This window comes from Balaenoptera physalus (genome assembly GCF_965194825.1).
Source record: "Balaenoptera physalus genome assembly, chromosome: 9".
Classification (NCBI taxonomy): domain Eukaryota; kingdom Metazoa; phylum Chordata; class Mammalia; order Artiodactyla; family Balaenopteridae; genus Balaenoptera; species Balaenoptera physalus.
In genome coordinates this window covers 94,424,106-94,444,473 of record NC_138888.1, presented here as the reverse complement: position 1 = coordinate 94,444,473, position 20,368 = coordinate 94,424,106, and the positions used below count along the sequence as shown (strand labels likewise).

General features: G+C 38.7%; 1 protein-coding gene and 1 long non-coding RNA gene across 3 annotated transcripts in view; both read right to left on the bottom strand.

Annotated features, from left to right (window-relative positions):
- LOC309666647 (uncharacterized protein) overlaps positions 1-20,368 on the bottom strand; it is a 613,160-nt gene that overhangs the window by 426,521 nt on the left and 166,271 nt on the right. The gene's annotated exons all lie outside the window — the stretch shown is intronic.
- LOC309667425 lies at positions 5,621-19,675 on the bottom strand. The gene is made up of 2 exons (XR_014267765.1): positions 13,991-19,675; positions 5,621-13,667 (listed from the first exon to the last, which is right to left on the bottom strand). It is a non-coding gene; the product is annotated as an uncharacterized lncRNA (long non-coding RNA).

Genomic DNA, 20,368 nt, shown 5'->3' with positions numbered 1-20,368 from the left:
AAATTGGAGTACGAACGCACTCTCAGAATGGAACTCATTCATATTAGGGGACTTAGTGTAGCTTATTGTCAAAGTTAAGGGAAGAGAGTGTTTGAAGGGGGATGTAGTATACCAAATGCTGTTGAGTGGTTGAGTAATATAAGAATAAAGAAATATCCACAATAAATTTTCACAATGGCCCTGAGGTAATTATTACTACTATCTCTACTATAAAGTTGAGAAAACAAGAGTTTTAGAAAGAAATTGCTTAAAAATTAAGTTCTGGAAATAGGATTCTAACTGAGGCTATCTGACATTAAAAAAGAAGTTTATCATAAAGAGGCAGATATTGAAAAAGAGCACAGAGAAGACCTAATTTGGGAGAGGGAGTGCTCTGAAGTGATAAGAAATAGGGTTCAGAATACCAGCTTATGATTCAGGCGAGTAAAGCATTGCTTATTTTATTTCAAATTGAGTGATTCACCAGATACTTCCTGAGTGTCCACTCTGCAGCATACTCTGTTCTAGGCTCTGAACATGCAGTGGTTACCAAGATCCTGCCCTCAAGGTGCTTACATCCCAGTGAGGGAAGCTAACAATAAGCAAGAAAACAAATAAATAATATTATAGATTCAGGCAGTAACTAATGTTAGCAAGGAAAATAAATCATAAGGGGGAAGGTATAATGGAGAAGCAAAGGCTGCTTCCAATGGGTGGTCAGGATAAGCGTCCCAAAGCGGGTAATATTGGAGCACAGACTTCTAGAGTGAGCTGTCTGTAGATCAGGAAGGCAAGTCCATCAGTGTGAAGGGCCAGGAATTGACTGAAGTTCAGTCTATTTGGTGGAAGAGCCAGAAGGTCAGAGTGGCTGGAGAAGAATGAATCAAACGGAGTGGTTGGTAGTGTATATATGTCCATGCCAGGGAGATCAGCTCGTTGCTTTGTGACCACCTAGAGGGGTGGGATAGGGAGGGTGGGAGGGAGGGAGACGCAAGAGGGAAGAGACATGGGGATATGTGTGTATGTATAACTGATTCACTTTGTTATAAAGCAGAAACTAACACACCATTGTAAAGCAATTATACTCCAATGAAGATGTTAAAAAAAAAAAAAAAAAAAAAAAGGAGTGGTTTGGAAAGAAGCGTGGGCTACGAGAAGGAGGCGGATCATATGTGGCCCAATAGGCCATGGCAAGGAGTTTTCATTTTATTCTAACTACAGTCACTTAGAGGAATTTTGAGCAGGCTGGGGATTTGTTCTGATTTATATTTTCCAAGTTCATTCTATGTGCTGCGTAGGAAATAGACTCTGGGAACAAAAATGAATGCACAAAGTTGCCAGGTGAGCAATTTGATAGAACTTTTCAGGTATAACCCAAAGCTTTAAATTCTCATAGGTGCTAGTTATGCTGAGGGTCAAAATGTTCCTGACGTGTGATAGGCATGTGTTGATTAAGAAAAGAAGTTAAGATTAGAGTGAGGTAAGCTTGCCACCAGGAACACAAGCATTTGAACCATAATTAACTGCCACAGTTTTATGAGCATTTATCCAGACCCAATCTGAGGGCTTTATTAGCTCCAATTTAAGTTTCCATAAAATCTAATAGGGTGTTTTATTTTGTTCTTAAAGAGACTTTAATTGTAAAATATTTTGTAAGTTATAAGCATTATTTATATGGCTGCTAAGGTACAGCATTATTTGCATGTATTAGGAGAAAAGAGCAATATTGTGAACCATTTAAATATTTTTATATAACAATCGCATTTCAGTATTAAAGGAAAAAATAAGTATTAAGACATATGGAATAAGCAAACATATGTTATAGAATAACCCAATAAAAATCAAATGTATTTCTAAAACTAGGATCTAATCAATTCTTTTTATTAGTTTTCTAAGGAAGCATAACAGCCTTCAAGAACAATAGAAAAAAACAGCTAGATATAAACAAGCTTCCTTACAGAAAATTAGAACATGCTTGTGTGTCTGTGTGCCTAGGACTAAGCCGTATTAAAACTCCAAGTAACTTAACTAAAACTAATCTTATCTTACTTTAAATTCTATCGTATCCTTAGGGATGCTGAAATAAATTTTAGCAAAGAGGACAGCAATGTTCTTTAAGTGTATACAATTGTTCCCTGCCTTAAGCTGATTGAACGTAGTTTCAAAAGGCTCAAATGAGTTTAAGGGAATACCATAGATTATTTTCAGTGTCCTTTTCACAGAGGATGGGTTCAGAGATGGAGAGAAATTAAATCCTTGTAGGCTGTACTCTCAGTGAATCGAAAAATAAAAGTTGAGAAAAGCCTGAGGAAACATCTACACATTTACCAGGGAGTATAGATTCCAGGCCTTCTAGTTTAGGAAAAACTGAATACAGCTCAAAGGTCATGGGACATATTCCACTAAGTGTTCTTCCCCAGAATTTACAATTATTTTGTATTACCTTGAGAGATGGGATTTGAATTTAATCCTCTCCCCAAAACACACTTAGTTTCCTTATATTTCAACCACTGCTTTGACAGCTTCCCACTCAATCATGGGCAGAGGGAGAGCTCCCAAATTAAGACAAGGGGAGGTTAGCTACTCTCAGTTGGGGTAGGTGGAATTCGCAGTATTTTCAAGCAAACTAACCTTAATATATTCTAATATAGCAAAGGCCTGAAACTAAGCTATTTTCAAATTTCTTGGGTAACTTGATTTATTCAATAAAATGTTTGTATTAACATAATTCTATGAAAAAAAAAGAAAATTGTATGTCTAAATTAATTTAAATATACCTTGAACAATCTTTTTCTACACTATTAATTTAGAAAGTTGGCATTTTATACACATATAGTGCAAAGAAGCAACATAATAAAGACAATAGATACCTGACTTGGGAGGCCTGTGGGTTTCTGTAAAATATTAACATTCTGAGCCTCAGTGTTTACATCTGAAAAAGGGGGAATAGTGATGCCTAATTCATTATATTTTTGTGAAATCTAAGTGAAATAAGGTTAAACAAAGCATAACTCTTGGTGTTATAGTAGAACATATACGTGAGTTTTTCCACTATCCTGTCCAATCACTGAAAAAACATAAATCCACAAGAAGTATAATCTCAATTAATGAAGCATTGTCTTGCATAAAATATTATTGACAAAAATTGAGCTCATGTTTGCATAAAAGCAACAAAAATATGTTTGTCTATGTTATAAACAGATGAAATAAATATGCTGAAGGTGTAGACTGTGGGAAGGCAGGAAATCAAATTAATGGAAGAAAAATCTAAGGTACAGGAAATGAGGAAAACTGGAGGGGAAATGAATTCCAGATAGCAGAAATGGTTCCCATCGTAACTGCCTAGAGACTTGAGGAAAGAAAAACTGGAGGACATACCAGATACAACAAAGGGATACATTTTAAAATATAAAGAACTCTTGTAGATAAACATAAAAACCATTAAATCTCTATGGAAAATGTGACAAAGACATGCATAGACAGCTTAAAGGAAAAGAAATATATGTGGGCATTAAACATGTGAAGAATTGTTCTGCCTTTATAGGAATAAAGTAATCTAAGTGTCATTTGTTGCCTATCAAGGTGGCAAATTTTTTAAATGATGAAAAAAAGAACCACCACTAAAACCCATGCTCTTACCAACTGCTGATGTGAATGTAAATATGTACACCCTTTGTTGAAATCAATTTGGAAATATCTATGGAAGGCTATTAAAAAGAGCTTGTATTCTCTAAGTAATTCTACTTCTAAGAAAATAATTAGGTGCAGGGAATTCCCTGGTGGTCCAGTGATTAGGACTCGGCGCTTTCAGTGCCGTGGCCTGGGTTCAATCCCTGATCGGGGAACTAAGATCCCACAAGCCGAGGCGCGGCCAAAAAAATAATAATGATAATCAGATGCAAAAATTATATGTAAGGATTTTATTTTCAGCATTGCTTTACAGCACTTAAATTATCCAAATATCCCAACAATAGAGTGAATAGAAAAATGGTGAATAAGCTATGATTATCTCTATGGTGGACTATTAGAGAACCAATAAATATGTCTTTGAATCTTTGAGAAACAAGCATTGCTTTCCCTATCCATGAAAACACACTAAAAGTGTAATACACAGACATAGCTCAGGAAATGTAGAATCTTGAATAGATACTACACCGTCTTGTTATAACTTCGGTAAGAAAAGACTATTTACTTAAGCCTAGATTACTAAAATAGGAATAGAGATTGAGGAAAATGCATCTCTGTGTCAAGAAAGAGCACTCCTGAGTTAAAGTTGTCATTTAAATATCCATACCAGATCAATATGTCAGGCTATTTTTTTAAACTTAAATTGGAATTTTTCATTCATAAAATATATTGAGAAGCAATGTAACCCTTGAACTAAGAATATGAGCTTTGAGTTCATGTAGTGCTAGGATGAGGGTCTATTCTATTTTCTGATAGTTGACGACTTGGGATAAATTATTTAACTCTTCTAAGCCTCTGTTTTCCACTGTAAATGAAAGACCATCAGGACTTCCCTGGCGGTCCAATGGTTAAGACTCTGCCTTTCCACTGCTGGGGACGTTGGCTCAATCCCTGATCAGGGAACTAAGATCCCACATGCTATGCGGCACAGCCAAAAAATTAAAAAGAAAAAAAGAAAAGATCATCATACCTGATGAATAGTGTTAGGATGAGATTTGAATTAAAGTAAGATTGTATGTAAAGTATGTTGCCTAGGTCTCAAAAGATGGTAGTGACTGCCAGTATAGTTCCATGGCATTCATTATCTCCTAAGCCCCCAAAGAACTTTTATTTAAAGGCCTTTGATTTACCAATTCCATCCACAATTCCTAAAGCCCACCATCTGTCGGGAACTCTGTGCTCAGCTCCACGGGTATAAAGATAAATGAGTTAGCCATTGTTTGCTGCATTAGCTCTATCTGATAATGCACTAGACTGTAGGGCAAAGTTTGCTACCATGACCCCTGCCCTTAAAACCCCATATCCAGAAGAGTATATGATTATAATAAAATATAAAAAGCGCCAGTAAAGTATGATGTGAAAACCACTTTAGAGGTGCAAAGCAAGAAAGGAATAATCACCTTGACGGTGAACAAAATCTTCAAAGATTGAAAGCAAGGCTTGAACTAGAATATTGACTAGCATAGACTTTTGCATTCCTCCCTGTGACTGAAAATAGCATGTTCTCACTTTTCAAAAGAAAAAAAAAAAGTTAAGATGAGATAATTGGTTTCTTTTGGAGGTGTAAAGAAAATAGCAATGGCATTTTGAATTGTGCCATGCCCATGAACAAGGAAACAGCTGACATTCAGGGATCATAAGCATCCCTAAACAAACTTCCATTGAAATTACCAAATATATATAAAAGCAGAAGTCAGCGAAAAGGAATAAGAAGAACTTGCCCAGGTTTGACAAGCATCTGAAGCGCTATTGTTGCAACAGGGTCGTACAGACAATTTCATCTGCATCATTCAGCAAGTTCTCCTGCAACTATCTAGACAGAAAAGCTGCTGGGGAGGGAAGTAGGGAGATATTTCAGTGCTCTATTCTGTTCCTGCAATTATTTTGCCAGAGACAGGGCCCTAGTTTCAAGCAGGGGTGGTGGAAGAAGAGATGAATTAGCATTAAAGGTATAGTGAAGGATAACTTTTAACAACAAAGAAAACTTTCAAGTTACAGGAAGTTGATTTAAGTATCCTTTTAAGCCAAATGTCCTTTGCAAGCTAAGAGAACTTGAGCTCCATCTTGGTGAGTACAGATACCCACAGGTTCTGATTGGACGGTAAGGCCCAGCAGCAAGGTGAGGAGAGAGGGGAGTGGCGAGAGGGGAACTGACCTCTGGTTTAAAGCAGGACTTCAGCTGGTAGCCATGGTGCAAGTAACCACGATGCGGACTGGCTGTGGGAACAAAAGTGGAGCTCAGCCCATGGAGAGAAATAGTTGGCCAGGACTGGCAAATTTCTCAGACTCAGACAAGTGGGATGTCATACAGAGTAAGGACTCTTAGGCCTAGTCTACTACTGGAAGTTGCCTATTTAATTCACAAACGATTATGTAACGGGGGTGCTGGTGACCACCGTTCCAGTTCAGGGTCCCCCTATGGAGCTTCTCGCTTCTGAGCTCATAAGTTTTCTAAACTTTTCTGGGCTTGTGAGTGTCCTGGGGTGTTACAGGGGGCTGGGTGACGAACGGGGAGTGGAAGAGATAAATGTGCTTGCTGGGATTGCAGAAAGCGTAAATATGAGTCAGAGCATATGGTGTATGAAGGGTAAAAAGAAAGCTGAGGCTGGGGCGTGGTTAGAAAGGCCTGGTAGGTCACCCTCAAGAATAGACCTCAACTGTTCTGCAGGCAATGGTGAGCTACTGAAAGTATTCCAAGAGAGTAATATACTTCAGCCAGGCATTTTTAAATGAGTAACCATGGAGGGTATTTTGGGAAAAAAAATAAGCATTTAAGACAGGGAAGCCAGTTAGAAGACAACAATAATAAAGAAAAAATAAAAATGTTGAACCAAGACAGGGCAGTAGTAATGGGAGGGAGAAAGAAAATGAGAGAAAAGTTTGAGAAAGAGAGCCTTAAATGTGAGCAAGAGGGCCAAGGAGAAAGTGACAATGACTGATGGTTTTAATCTAGGCAAATATGAGGTTAGTAATGCCATCCACACGGGATGAGGGAAGGACCTTGAAAAAAAAAGGCAATGAATTTGGATGGAGGCATGCTGAGTATGGAGTAGCAAATAACCAGTAATGTAAAACAAAAAACAAAACTTACATTTAAGGCCATTTTTAACTCCTATCAAGTAGACGACTAAAGGAAATCTCAACGTTTTGAGACCCAAAAACTAGAAGGTGATGTCTCACAATACAAAAGCATTCTTTACTCTGCATAAAATGGTTCCACTAGATTCTTTCCCATCATGACTTTGCCCAATGCATCAAAACCATGATTAGTTTTTAAATATTTAGGTCTAGAGATAAATAAAAAGGAATTGCTTTGTGACAGGATAGTGTGAATGCAAACAAAAATTCTCTAGAGTAGAGCTAAAGTGAGGAGATGAAGAGAGGAACAGAGGGAAAGGAGAAGGCAAAAGTGAGGAGAAAGGCAGAGTAAGTCACGAAGGAAAAGAAGAACATGAATCTAAGGGCAAGAGCAGTCAGCGCAGGAAGAGCAAGAGGGTGAAGCGTCTACACTTTGTAGAAGGGCAGAGAATCAGATGTAAGGATGAAAAGAAACACTGTGATATGAAAGATCAAGGAGAGCATCTCTTGCTGAAAGTCCAGTACTCAGTTTGTCTGGTGTGCTCTTGAGGGTTAAAGGAAAGGTCCTCCTTAAGGGAGGAACTTTGAAATATCCTTGCAATCTCTAAAGCCTGAAATTCTGCCTCTTATTAGCATTATGACCTTAGGCTGTTTGACCAAGGCCTCAAGGTCTGTGAGTGTGAAATACAGATAACAACTAAATGATTGATGTAAAAATTAAATGAGATAATGTATTATGGTACTTGGTAAATAGAAAGCATTAAATAAATGTCTGTTTCTATTATGAACAAGAAGAAAACTCATACATGGGTTCCAAATAATTTAATATTCCACCATTAGGTATTAATTCTTCACCCTTTCCATCTGTCTTTTATTAAATGAAAAGTTCCAGTCACTAACCCTATAGTGTGGGGTCCTTAAACCAATCCCATCTTCCAAGCAGAAGGAGGGATTTAGGGCAGCACGGTTTCAAAATAGCATATGGAATACTAAAAAACGACTATGGGAGAAATGAAGAAAAATGCCATTTTAGAATTTGGCATGGCTTCCCCCAACATCTTAATAAAATCATTGTGTGTAAGAGACACAATTTTTCAAAGAAGGTGTTAAAATTAGGAAGCACAGAGTAAAAAGTCTATAAACTTAGCAAGAGGCAACAAAGTAGAAGATGTGAGTTTGAAATGAAAATTTGACATGGCTTTAAGAGTTCTCACTGGTGAGCAAAGATGTTGGAGGTGAGTTCAGGTGAAAGTCCCCAGAAAAAGGCTGGGTCTAGACACCAGGCTGGGCAAAGAAGCAAAGGACACAAGATTAGAAAGAGGGTAGAGTTTAATGAAGAGACCAACCTTCAATAAAGAGGGATACCTGCTGGATTTCCCATCTAGTACTGCATTGCTTTGTTTACATTTATTATACAGCAAACTTGTCTCTCAATATTGAGTCAAGAGATTCTGTAAATTATTTTTGGTAATGCTACCACATTAATAATTCTTCCTCAAATCCCACCATAGTGAAAATGGATATTACATTTCCTTTTTTAAAAATCAACCTTTTTAAAGAGAAGGTAATTTTAAACATGAAGAAAATAAAAATTATAAAAATAAAATGCTATCATAAGTTTCTTACGCAAGACATGCCCATTTCTCACTTTAGAGGTGATTGATTTATGAATTTGTGGAACAAAGAAATCAAGAACATGATGCCATGTACTATACCCTTCCTGTTGTTACAGTGTCACATTTTTCTTACCGATAAATACATCTCAAACATAATGTTGAATGATATTTTCTCATATATATACTCTGTGGTACACTGATCGCACTGCCAGCCCAATTCTTTCTCTCTCATGGTGGGTGAAGTGTTGACTCTGAGCATGGTTATGTGACTTGCTTTGGCTAATGTACTATTAGCAGACATGATACCAGTCAGAGGCTTGGAAAATCCTCGCACATTTCCCCTTGCCTGCCCTAGCATCTCCGTTCTTGCACCTTTGTTCTCATAACCATGAGAACCTATCTGGTCCACCCTTTTAGAGACTGAGACGTGGGAGGAAGAGCTGCATCTTCCTTCATCCTATCTGAAGCATTCCCAGTCCCAGCCCTCAATTAATCCATGGCTGCCTACAGATACGTGAGTGAGTGCAGCCAAGATCGGCAGAACCTGCCAGTCAATCTATAGAGATCAGTGTGTAATATTGAATAATAAGTGCATGTTTCTTCACACCACTAGCTTTGGTGTGGTTTATTACTTAGTATCATCATTCTAGTAGCTCATTGATTCACGCACACACACACACACACACACACTTATTTGGTTATCTCGACAGAACTATTATCTCATACTTCTTAGTTTCCACCTTAGCACTCTATACTCTGAACATAGTTAACAGGTTTTTAAAATGTTGATCAATAGATGGATTATAGAGAACTATGTTAATCAAATTTTTAATCTAGTCAAATGTTCTAGCGGTGATCGGTTTTTGTTTCAGGACTCTTTTTCAGTTTCAAATATTTTTGAGTACCCTAAAGAGCTATTGTTTATGTAAATTATATCTATTGATATCTACTGTGTAAGAAATTAAAACTGAGAAATGTTTTAAGTGCAAGAATCACAAGCACACATTGCATTAGCCATCAGAGAGTTGATGTCATCACAAGTCGTGTGGCCTCTGGGAAACTCCTCTATATGTTCTCTCAAGAGAATGACAGGGAAAAAGGCAGATGAACTAATATTTGCAAAAGACTTAAAATGAGTACCTGACAAATAGTGATATAGGATGTCAAATAAATAAAAATATGACACAGCTATCCTGTGTCTGTGTTTGTTTTCTGAATATCACTACTGTATAGTCTGTAAAATTATCACATATGATAAGATGACTTACAATAATATGCCTGCCAAGGAAGATATTTAATTGTTTTAAGTAGGAAGTATTACAGTATCCACATTTCTAAATAATGAAGTATTCTTTCCAACACCAATTTAATTAGGATGTTACTCTTCCACGAAAAAGCAAATCAGTTAAAAATCCTTACGTTTCAGAGGCAAAACACAAAGGCAGCTGAGTGAAAAACACACAAACACTGCTCAGAGCCACAGCATGACACAAATAAAGAAGTAAGCTTTTGGTTATAATAACTGATTAGCAGCCTGCATTTTGCAGATTATGTGGAGGGATACAAAGCCTGTTGGTTCCCACTCAACATCCATTACTTCATTCCCCCTTAATTATAAAACCCTCGTTTAACTCAGAGTGGCAATGTTCTCTTTTTTAATTGCGTGCTGCTTGAGATGCAGATGTGAGGGTTATAGCCCCCAAAGCTATCTCAGACCACGAGGTAACCTGAAGCATTGAAGCCAGAAGCTGAAGCTGAAGACCATGACAAGGAGCTTGTATTTCCCATGAAAATGAGGAGGCATCAGATAATGGTGAATTGCCTGCTTCCAGACTTCTTTTACATGAGGAAGAATCTTCTTTCTTGTTTAAGCTATTATTTGGGGGTATTCTCTTAGTCACTGTGGTGCAGCCAACTTAAACTACACAATATATGTGATAATAAATGTTTTTAAATTGAACTCTAAAAAATCATGGAAGACTTGTAATTTTAAAAGAAAGGAAAAACCAAACATTTGACCAGAAGTTTTCAATAATTTCAATTTCGATTAACTTGGAATTAATAACAAAACTTAACTGTGTATCATCTGGAGTGAAGTGTTTATAACTATGATATATGCTACCACAGATTATATGTATTTGTCAGTTCAGAATTTATTTTCAATTAGCCTAAATTAGTTTTTTGTTGTCTCCATAAAGGTTGAGTACTTATGGAGACAACTTTTTTTGCGATGTTTACAATAAGATTTGAGTCCAATAAAATAACCTGTTAATAACTCTCAATTCTGAGTATTTCTTGGCAGGCGCGTGTGTGTGTGTGTGTGTGTGTGTGTGTGTGTATGTGCACACGCACCTGTGTGTTTATGTATGTATGTATGTTTGCTATATTTAACAGGTTTTATTCAAAATTTTAAAACTTTTAGAAGCATAGATGTGTTGAATGTTTGGATACTTGCAGCAAAGTAATACTCAGAATCAAAGAGTTAGACTCAACTCTGAGAATGTTACTTTATCAAGGATGTTTTCTGTCTTGGTATGTTACATCTTCAGTAACTCTAAGTTATATCAATAAAAATGTCTCAAACACCCTTCTCACCACTAATCATAATCTTCTCTCTGATCAAGTCCTAAAAATTACAAAAAATTACAAAATTATACAACAGGGACTGAGGGGGAACTAGACACTCCTAGGATTGTGTGACTTTAAAAAAGTATCATTTCCCCAACCCTAAACATTCATGCAGTTTTCAGTTTTGTTCATCAATTTTACTATAGATTACACAGTTGTGATGCTTAATTTTATGTCAATTCAACTGGACTAAGGGATGCCCAGATAGCTGGTAAAACATTATTTCTGGATGTGTCTGTGAGGGTGTTTCCAGAAGAGATTACCATGTGAATCAGTAGAGTGAGTAAAGAAAACTGTCCCCACCAACGTGGCATGCGTCCATCCAGTCTGCTGAGGGCCTGGATAGAACAAAAAGGCAAAGGAAGGATGAATTTGCTCTTCGCTTTGGCTAGGACATCCATCTTCCCCTGCCCTCAGACATCAGCTCCCCTGGTTCTTAGGCCTTTGGACTCAGCTTGAATTATATCGCCAGCTTTCTTAGTTCTCCAGCTTGCAGATGGCAGACTGGGACTTCTCGGTCTCCATGATCACATGAGCCAATTTTTATAATCAATCTCCCCAAAAAGATAGATATAGATATAGATATCGATAGATATAGATATAGATATAGATATGAATCTCCAATTGGTTCTATTTCTCTGGAGAACTTTACTAATACAACAGCAATAAACATATGCTACTCTTCCATTTTGTTATTTCTAAAGGAAAGTTGTCAAAGCTGTCAAAGTTTTTTATAGTGGAAAACAATGGCTGAAACAGAAAAATATAACCCCCAAATATTTTTTATTTGTATCTTCCCAATGAATTATCTGCACAATATATGGAGGTAGAGAAGAATATTTGAGGGAAAAAAATACATGCTGAGAAAAAACCTTGAACCTAATGAGTAGACACTAAGAGGTACAAAGTTGCTACATTATTTCTTTCCTCAATCTAATCTTAAATTTCTTCATCTTTAATTTTTTTATCTGAAAGTTGCAAGCAATAATACAAGCTACTGTGTCTTGCCCCAGATGAATGATACTTGATGAAAGTACATAGAGAACATTTGAGCTCTGTTCATAGATATTTGCACTGAACAGAAATGTTAATTGATTTTCTGAGAACAGGCTATACAGAAAGTGGCATAAAGAGAAATATTATATTGAGTAGGCTTTAAGTAAATTAACTCCAGAAAGAAGTCCTCCAATATTGTTAAGCCATGAAACTGCAAAACTTCTAGGATTTAAGATAATCAACCATTGTTTGTCTGCAACGTTGGTTCATGAAGAGTTTTGCTTTGAGAGGATGTGGGGAAAAAGATGCTCAGATTATAATTGATGGTATTACTAAGGAAAGAGCAAGGCCATGTCATAGAAACAAAGAAAAGCACAAAATGTTCCCCAGGAAATTGTATGATTTCAAGTGTTTGGGGGTGGGGGGGGCAGTATATCATGATGTTAATATTTCTAGTTATTGATAAAATCCTTACCATTTTTTTATACAATCTTCCTAAACTTCCATGCTTGCCTAGATACTAATATATAAGAAGGACAGTGAAGAAAATGGCTATAAAACTTGTCCAAATATCAAGGGGGCTAGAGTTAATATCACGACAATGATTAAAAATGACATAATCATATGAAGTTGCTATTATTTATCCACTTTAAAGATAAGTAAACTAAAGCTTGCAGGCATTAGGTAATCGGGCCTTCAACATGCTTCAATTAATTTGAACCGAGCTTTCTGGGAATCCAAATATTGGTCTGTCTGTTATGCCACACACTGAGCATATTGTCTTTGCCCTCAAGGAACAAGAGCAAAGCCTGGGGGAAAGAAAACACTATGTGCAAACACAATATGACAGGTGGCATAAGTGCAAATCTAATAAGATATAGGCATAGATGGGGAGGAGGTAGAAAAAGAAACTACTGAGGCGGAGGGGGTGATTCTAGAAAGACTTAACAGTGAAGAGGGCGTCTGAGTAGCCTCCTGAAGGACCAGTTGTGAGAGGTAGAAATGGGAGATATTCCAGGTCAATCTGACAGTATGAGTGAGCAGAGGTAAAACATAATAAATGACTTTTATATAACACTCTCCTTATGCCAACCACTGTCCTAAGTGCTTTATATCTACCAGCCCATTCATTTAGTTCTCAGAATAACCCTAGGAGACAGCTACTATAATTACCCTTATTATAAAGAACAAACTGAGGCACAGAGAGGTTAAGTAACTTGCTTAAAGTCACACAGCTGGGAATAAGCAGAACCAGGATTTGAACCTTAGGCATCTGGCTAGAAAGTCTGCACTCTTTACCCCTCTCAGTAGCAAACATAAGATTTCTTTAGGATTGAAAAATAGTCAGGGTGGCGGAGTGTAGAATGAATGAAAGGGTGAAAATGCTAAAAGAGTAGATGGGGCTAGAGGATGGGGGCCTTGAATGTCACTCTAAGGATCTTCTTTTTAATTCTGTAAGCAGTGCATGAAGTTCTCTGAAAGAAAGGCACCATATTCAGGATTGAGTTTAAGAAAAGTTTCTCAGATGGTTCTGTGAAAAAAATAGATGGCAAGCAAAATAGACTTCTGAGGCAGAAGTCTCAGAAAAATCATTGGAAAGTTTCTTTGACAGTTCAATGAAAAATGGAGAGCTTGAGCCAATCTCAGTTGGAAGAAGTTGGTATAAAACAAGAATCATTGGGGCTTCCCTGGTGGCGCAGTGGTTGAGAATCTGCCTGCTAATGCAGGGGACACGGGTTCGCGCCCTGGTCTGGGAAGATCCCACATGCCGCGGAGCAACTAGACCCGTGAGCCACAACTACTGAGCCTGCGCATCTGGAGCCTGTGCTCCGCAACAAGAGAGGCCGCAATAGTGAGAGGCCCGCGCACCGCGATGAAGAGTGGCCCCCGCTTGCCGCAACTAGAGAAAGCCCTAGCACAGAAACGAAGACCCAACATAGCAATCAAGCAATCAATCAATCAATAAATTAAAACTTAAAAAAAAACAACAACAAGAAGCATCATACTCAAGACTTCTCCTTGAAGTTGCACCTCCCTTTTGGATCTGGAAAAGTACTTGAAAGAAGAAAACAGTCTTGTCAGCATTTTCCACAGCATCTGACTTTTATAGCTATAGGTTCAATTCTGGATCTATGGTCACTTCATTAGAGGTTTTCAGAAAGAAAGCCAAATAAAATAATCTCCACCAATAAAATTAGAAAAGGACCTAACTCCAATAATATAGTTGGTTTTTCTCATGAGAAAGAGCATGGGTATAATAAGATGACTTAACAATGAATTGTTCTAAAGATTGAATGAAATAATATATGGAAAGTGTTTCAGATAAGGTCTGGCACAAAATAGGCACTTAGAAATTACTACCTGCCATATTATTGCTATTATTATTAGAGCTTCACCCGGGTCCTGTTTCTTCAGCCCTAACTCTTCCCTAAGGAGTGCTGTGTCTCTCACCAGTCACTGCAGAGGAGGGTGTCACGCAGGGGACTTAAAGTCATGGTGACACGTTGTAGTACTTCCTCCTCTTGAGGTGCTTCAGGTGTTTGTGCTGCTGCTTATACCAGAAAGTAGGGCAGTCACTCACCCCTGTGATCCAGAATACGTAAGGTACTCAACAAGTGCAAAATCCTCTCCCAAATGGATGAGTGAGGGTATGTCCCTTCTACTCACCTACCAGGTAAACAGGTAGAAGAAGAGGGGAAAGAAACAGAAGAGGAATCTGGAAAAAACCATTTTATTTTAAAAAGAGACTAATTATTATAACCTATATGCAGCTGTACTGATCTGCATAAGAAAATAACGCAAACTGAGGCAGCTCTTTGTGGAAGAAAGTCTGTGAAATAATAGAAAATCTACATATTGGTTTCTACCCCTGGTTCCTGGCACAGAGCTCCTAAAACCCTTGTAGTTTCTTTCTTTTCTCTTTTTGTTAAACCCTTGTAGTTTCTTAAGTAATAAGAGCATTAGGAGCATTCTTTGTTCTAATATTTGGTCTTGGACCTCAGTCTCTGACACAGAGTTCCTAAACCCCTTGAAATTTCATGGGCGATAGGAGTGTTTTTTGTTCTAATGAGGCAACTCTTGATGGGCTCCTGGGTGGCTTTAGGATGGGGCTGGTCATAAGACCAAGAGCTGCCTCCAGGAAGGAGAGAGGGGCTGGAGAGTCACGATTTCGTGATAATGATCAATCATGCCCCTACGTGATGAAGCCTCCATAAAAATCCCAAAAGGGTTTAGAGAGCTTCTGGGTTGGTGAACACATCCACAGGCCCAGAGCGTGGTGCACCTAACTCCACAGGGACAGAAGCTCCCGCACCCGGGACCTTCCAGACCTCGCCCTATGTACCTCTTCATCTGACTGTTCATCCGTATGCTTTATTATATCCTTTATAATAAACCAGTTAACTTAGGTGTCTTCCTGAGTTCTGTGAGCCATCCTAGCAAATTACTGAATCTGAGGAGGGGATTATGGGAACCCCGATTTATAGCCTATGGATCAGAAGCCCAGGTGACAACCTGAACTTGCCACTGGCACCTGAATCACTGAAGTGAGGGACAGTCTTGTAGGACTGAGCCCTTAACCTGTCGGTCTGCGCTAACTCTGGTTAGTGTTAGAATTGAAATGAGTGGTAGGACACCCACGTGGTGTCAGAAAATAGCTTCCTGCGACACATGTGGTCACAGAAGTGTTCTGTGTAAGCAGTAGAGGAGAAACACAGGAGTATTTTTCCTTTTAAATGAGACCTCATCCGAAAAGGGAAATATGGCTATATATGTGTTGGTCTAGGATTCGTCAAAAAAAAAAAAAAAAAAATGGAGACATTCTTACTAAGCCCTTGTGCAAAGCAGATGCAATGAGTAACCTTCAGTCTATGCCTAGACCCTTAGTGGGGTTTGCAGAGAAGTGTAGTAAGTGCAATATACACAGCTGTTGTACAAGGGATTGCAAAAACATCATTTCACTAAAGATCTTATGTTTTACCCAATATTCTATAGATAAAAACAACAAATAAGAGTAACTTGTATAATACAAACTATGTTTTTCAGTAATGCTTTAACACTATGAAAAATCTATTCAAGAATTACATTCCACCTGAGAATCTAGTCATACTTGGTTATCAAGGAGAGTACCCTATCCAAATTCAATAGCACTGGAAAATGTCTAGCCTCAAATATCAAGTTGATTAATTATTAAGGGAAAATTCTAAATTTGAAGGGAAAAACCAGAGTGCTATAATCTTTTGGAAGGCCAGTATAATTGCTTCTTGCATTATGTATTGAGTCTCTTACAGCCAGCTTATATTTGGATTACATTTCCCCAATTATAATTTTCTCCATAACTGACCAAGGGGTTTATCTGAGTCTCTCTTTCTTAAATTTTGTTATGATTCATTAGTGACTGCATAATATCTAATTAAGATAATTGTTTAAAATTTTAATATAATCTAACTCATAATTATGAGTTCAACATTACAGGCAATAAATAATGTTACAGGCAATAAAACAAGACAACAAAAAAGATCAAGTTAACATTGTCTTAAGATTGAACTATTCAATTATACATCCAAAGACTTTAGGTAATTCTCCTCAGCTTTGCAGGGCCATGGGCTTTGTTAGTCCTGAAAGCAAACTTGTGCCAATTAGACCATAAAATTAAGACATCCCCGACATAAGTTCTAATGATATAAATAAATATCATCTTGAAGGTTGAACCATTTGTCACAGAGCTTCTGTTTTCATAGTTCAAACCTTTTCTCTAAAATTTAAAAGTATTTAGTAGATTTTAACATATCTGACAAAATTGCATAGATATGCAAATGCAAAAGCTTCAGTGACAAGCAAAATCTATAACTACCAACCTTTAATACTAAAAGAGCCAATAAATCAACCAGTACTTACTAAGGTCTTACCCTGCCTACAATACTAGGAGGAAAGATGTTTTAATACATAATACCTATATTAATTTGCAATCCAATTGTGATGGTTGGTGATAGACAATATTACCATTGACCTAAAAATGTAACGTATCTGGAGTCATATGGTTTAAGAAATTAGCAGAGAAAGAGGAAACAGTGAAAGTTCAGGAGGAAAATTGGGAAAATGTGGGATTTAGACAGCATCTTGAGAACAGATACTGGATCTTTTTATCTCTACAGCAGCGTGCTTGTCATGCAGCATTTGTTTAATAAACATTTGTGGAACTAAATTCAGTTGCTAGTCACAGCGAAAGACATTTCACTTTAGCACAGTACACCATGCACAATGGCCGGAAGAATGGGCGGAAGAAGATCACGTGCAGAAAATGCTAACTCAGGGAGGCAGGTGGCAGTTTGGAGGAGTGAGAGGCAAGGTTGGAGACGTCAACTTCTGATCATTTCCTCCTCCTTTAATGTTCTTGGCTGCCCACACCAAAGTTTTCTGATGTTTCTTTCTTGAGTGGCTCTATTGAGCCAGTCCTGTGCCAGTCCTGACTAAGGCAAGAGGTACCTCAACAATCCCAGCCCTGCTACTTGATGTAACTTACAATTAAGTCATCCTCAAAAATAGACCTAAAAATCCAGTGACTTTTCATGAGCACTAGAGTCCTACGTTACTGCTGCTCTGTCTCTACCAGATTCTGGAGCCACCCTTCAGACGGAACCCAGCACCTGGTCTGTGCTTTACTTCCTTTGGGAGCATGGCTTGCCTCTTCTTACTCTGATCAGCTACTTCTCCACTATGTCTTCTGTAGACTAGGACCTGCTATTGTTCACAAACTACTAGTGTGAACCAGTTCTCATGCCTCACCTCGTGTTGTCCGGTGCTGGGCATCTTCTGAGGATGACTGGCTACCCCACCGCCAGAGCAATCCCTCAGTGCAGGCTCTGTCTCCCACCTCTCTCCTGGCCTGCTGTGTGACTCCTGGTCCATGTCACAACTCTCTCCAACCACTGACTTCTGTGATGTGTGACTACAAGCAAACATTTTTGTTTTCTCCCTAGGTAGTGAGGCTTGGCAGGAAAGCTCAGTTGGAACTAGGTTTCAGAAAGTCCTGAGTGCCACATTAAAGGAATCTGGATATGTCCAATAATCAAAGGAGAGTCTTTGCATAATTTTGAGTGGAGACATGGCACAGAGAACTAGGATTTTTGCATGGTTCATCTGGAAACTAATTATAGTCTTAAAAAATACCATCTGCAATTGGTATACACAGCCTAGTTGAGCAAGATGAATCCACTTTGCTTCCTGTGACATATGCCACTGTAATGATGGCCATCTTTTTGTGTACTTAATTAAAAGTTTAAAAATATTTAGAATTAGCTGTGACAAGTTGCTAAATTATTATGGAGAAATTTCAAATAAAATACTACTATTTTGGTTGAAATAAAAAATAGCTATATGTGGAGGGATTAATCACTAATGAAAACGTAATTGCTTTGGAAGAATTTGAGAATGAAGCTCATCTGGAACATTTTCTGAAATAAAGTAGAATATTTTTAAAAGGATAGATCAATCGGGCTTCGTCATGAGGAATTGTACCATATTAAGTAATATAATTCTGCAGCAAGGTCTTAGAATAGATCCACCATATTCTACTTCTGGTTGTCATAAGGTACTGTACACTTAAAAGTTGGTTGAGAGGGAGGATTTCATGTGTGTGTTTTTTATCACAATATAAAAAAATCAAGTTGTCTCTTGTGCTTTGGGATGAAGTGTGTTAATCGTTTTTTCTGTGAATAACAAAAATACAACCTGTATCAGATAATGCTTTTCTAATCATATTATGTAACACTATTTTCTTCTGAAATGGCCTTACTTTGATTTCAAACTAAGAAACATTTTCAGTATATACATAGTATTTCTTAACATTATGAGCAAAAATCTAAAACACTAAATTATCAATTTTCTGTCTAAATAATCAAATCATGTCACAGATTTTTAGATTATTTTAACTGAATATTGGAGTTTATTTGTCTTGTTTTAAAAAGACATAATTTTAAATATAGTCATAGAAACTTTCAATACTTCAAGAAACAATGGCAATCCTGCTTTTGTTTCTTTCTATTTGCCTGATAGACTTTTGTCTAATTGCATTACTATCATTATTATTATTATTATTATTATTATTATTACTACTATTATTATTTTAGCCTTTCTGAATCACTTTAAGTGTGTCATTTGTATACCACACAGAGCTGGATTTTTTTCTTGGGGCTAATTTGAAAATCTTCTTTTAGTAGACTTCCTTGAGAAGACCTTGAAGATGGCAGAGGAGTAAGACGTGGAGATCACCTTCCTCCCCACAAACACATCATAAACAATCTACACGTGGAACAACTCCTACAGAACACCTACTGAATGGTGGCAGAAGACCTCAGACTTCCCAAAAGGCAAGAAACTCCCCACGTACCTGGGTAGGACAAAAGAAAAAAAGAAAAAACAGAGACAAAAGAATACGGACGGGAGGGAGCTGTGAAGGAGGAAAAGTTTCCACACACTAGGAGCCCCTTCACTGGCACAGACAGGGGGTGGCAGGGGGGCAGCTTCGGAGCCACGGAGGAGAACGCAGCAACAGGGGTGCGGAGGGCAAAGCGGAGAGATTCGTGCACAGAGGATCGGTGCCGACCAGCACTCACCAGCCCGAGAGGCTTGTCTGCTCACCCGCTGGGGTGGGCGGGGGCTGGGAGCTGAGGCTCGGGCTTCAGAGGTCAGACCCCAGGGAGAGGACTGGGGTTGGCTGCCTGAACACAGCCTGAAGGGGGCTAGTGCTCCACAGCTAGCCGGGAGGGGTCCGGGAAAAGGTCTGGACCTGCCAAACAGGCAAGAGACCATTGTTGTGGGGTGCGCGAGGAGAGGGGATTCAGAGCACTGCCTAAACGAGCTCCAGAGATGGGCGTGACCCGCGGCTATCAGTGCGGACCCCAGAGACGGGCGTGAGACGCTAAGGCTGCTGCTGCTGCCACCAAGAAGCCTGTGTGCAAGCGCAGGTCACTATCCACACCGCCCCTCCCGGGAGCCTGTGCAGCCCACCACCGCCAGGGTCCCGTGATCCAGGGACAACGTCCCCGGGAGAACGCACGGTGCACCTCAGGCTGGTGCAACGTCCCGCCAGCCTCTGCCGCTGCAGGCTCGCCCCTCATCCGTACCCCTCCCCACCCCGGCCTGAGTGACCCAGGGCCCCTGAATCAGCTGCTCCTTTAACCCCATCGTGTCTAAGCAAAGAGCGGAACAGCAAAGAATCCTCGGGTGACCTACATGCAGAGGCATGGCCAAATCCAAAGCTGAACTCCATGAGCTGTGCGAACAAAGAAAAGAAAGGGAAATTTATCCCAGCAGGCTCAGGAGCAGCGGATTAAATATCTACAATCAACTTGATGTACCCTGCATCTTGGAATACCTGAATAGAA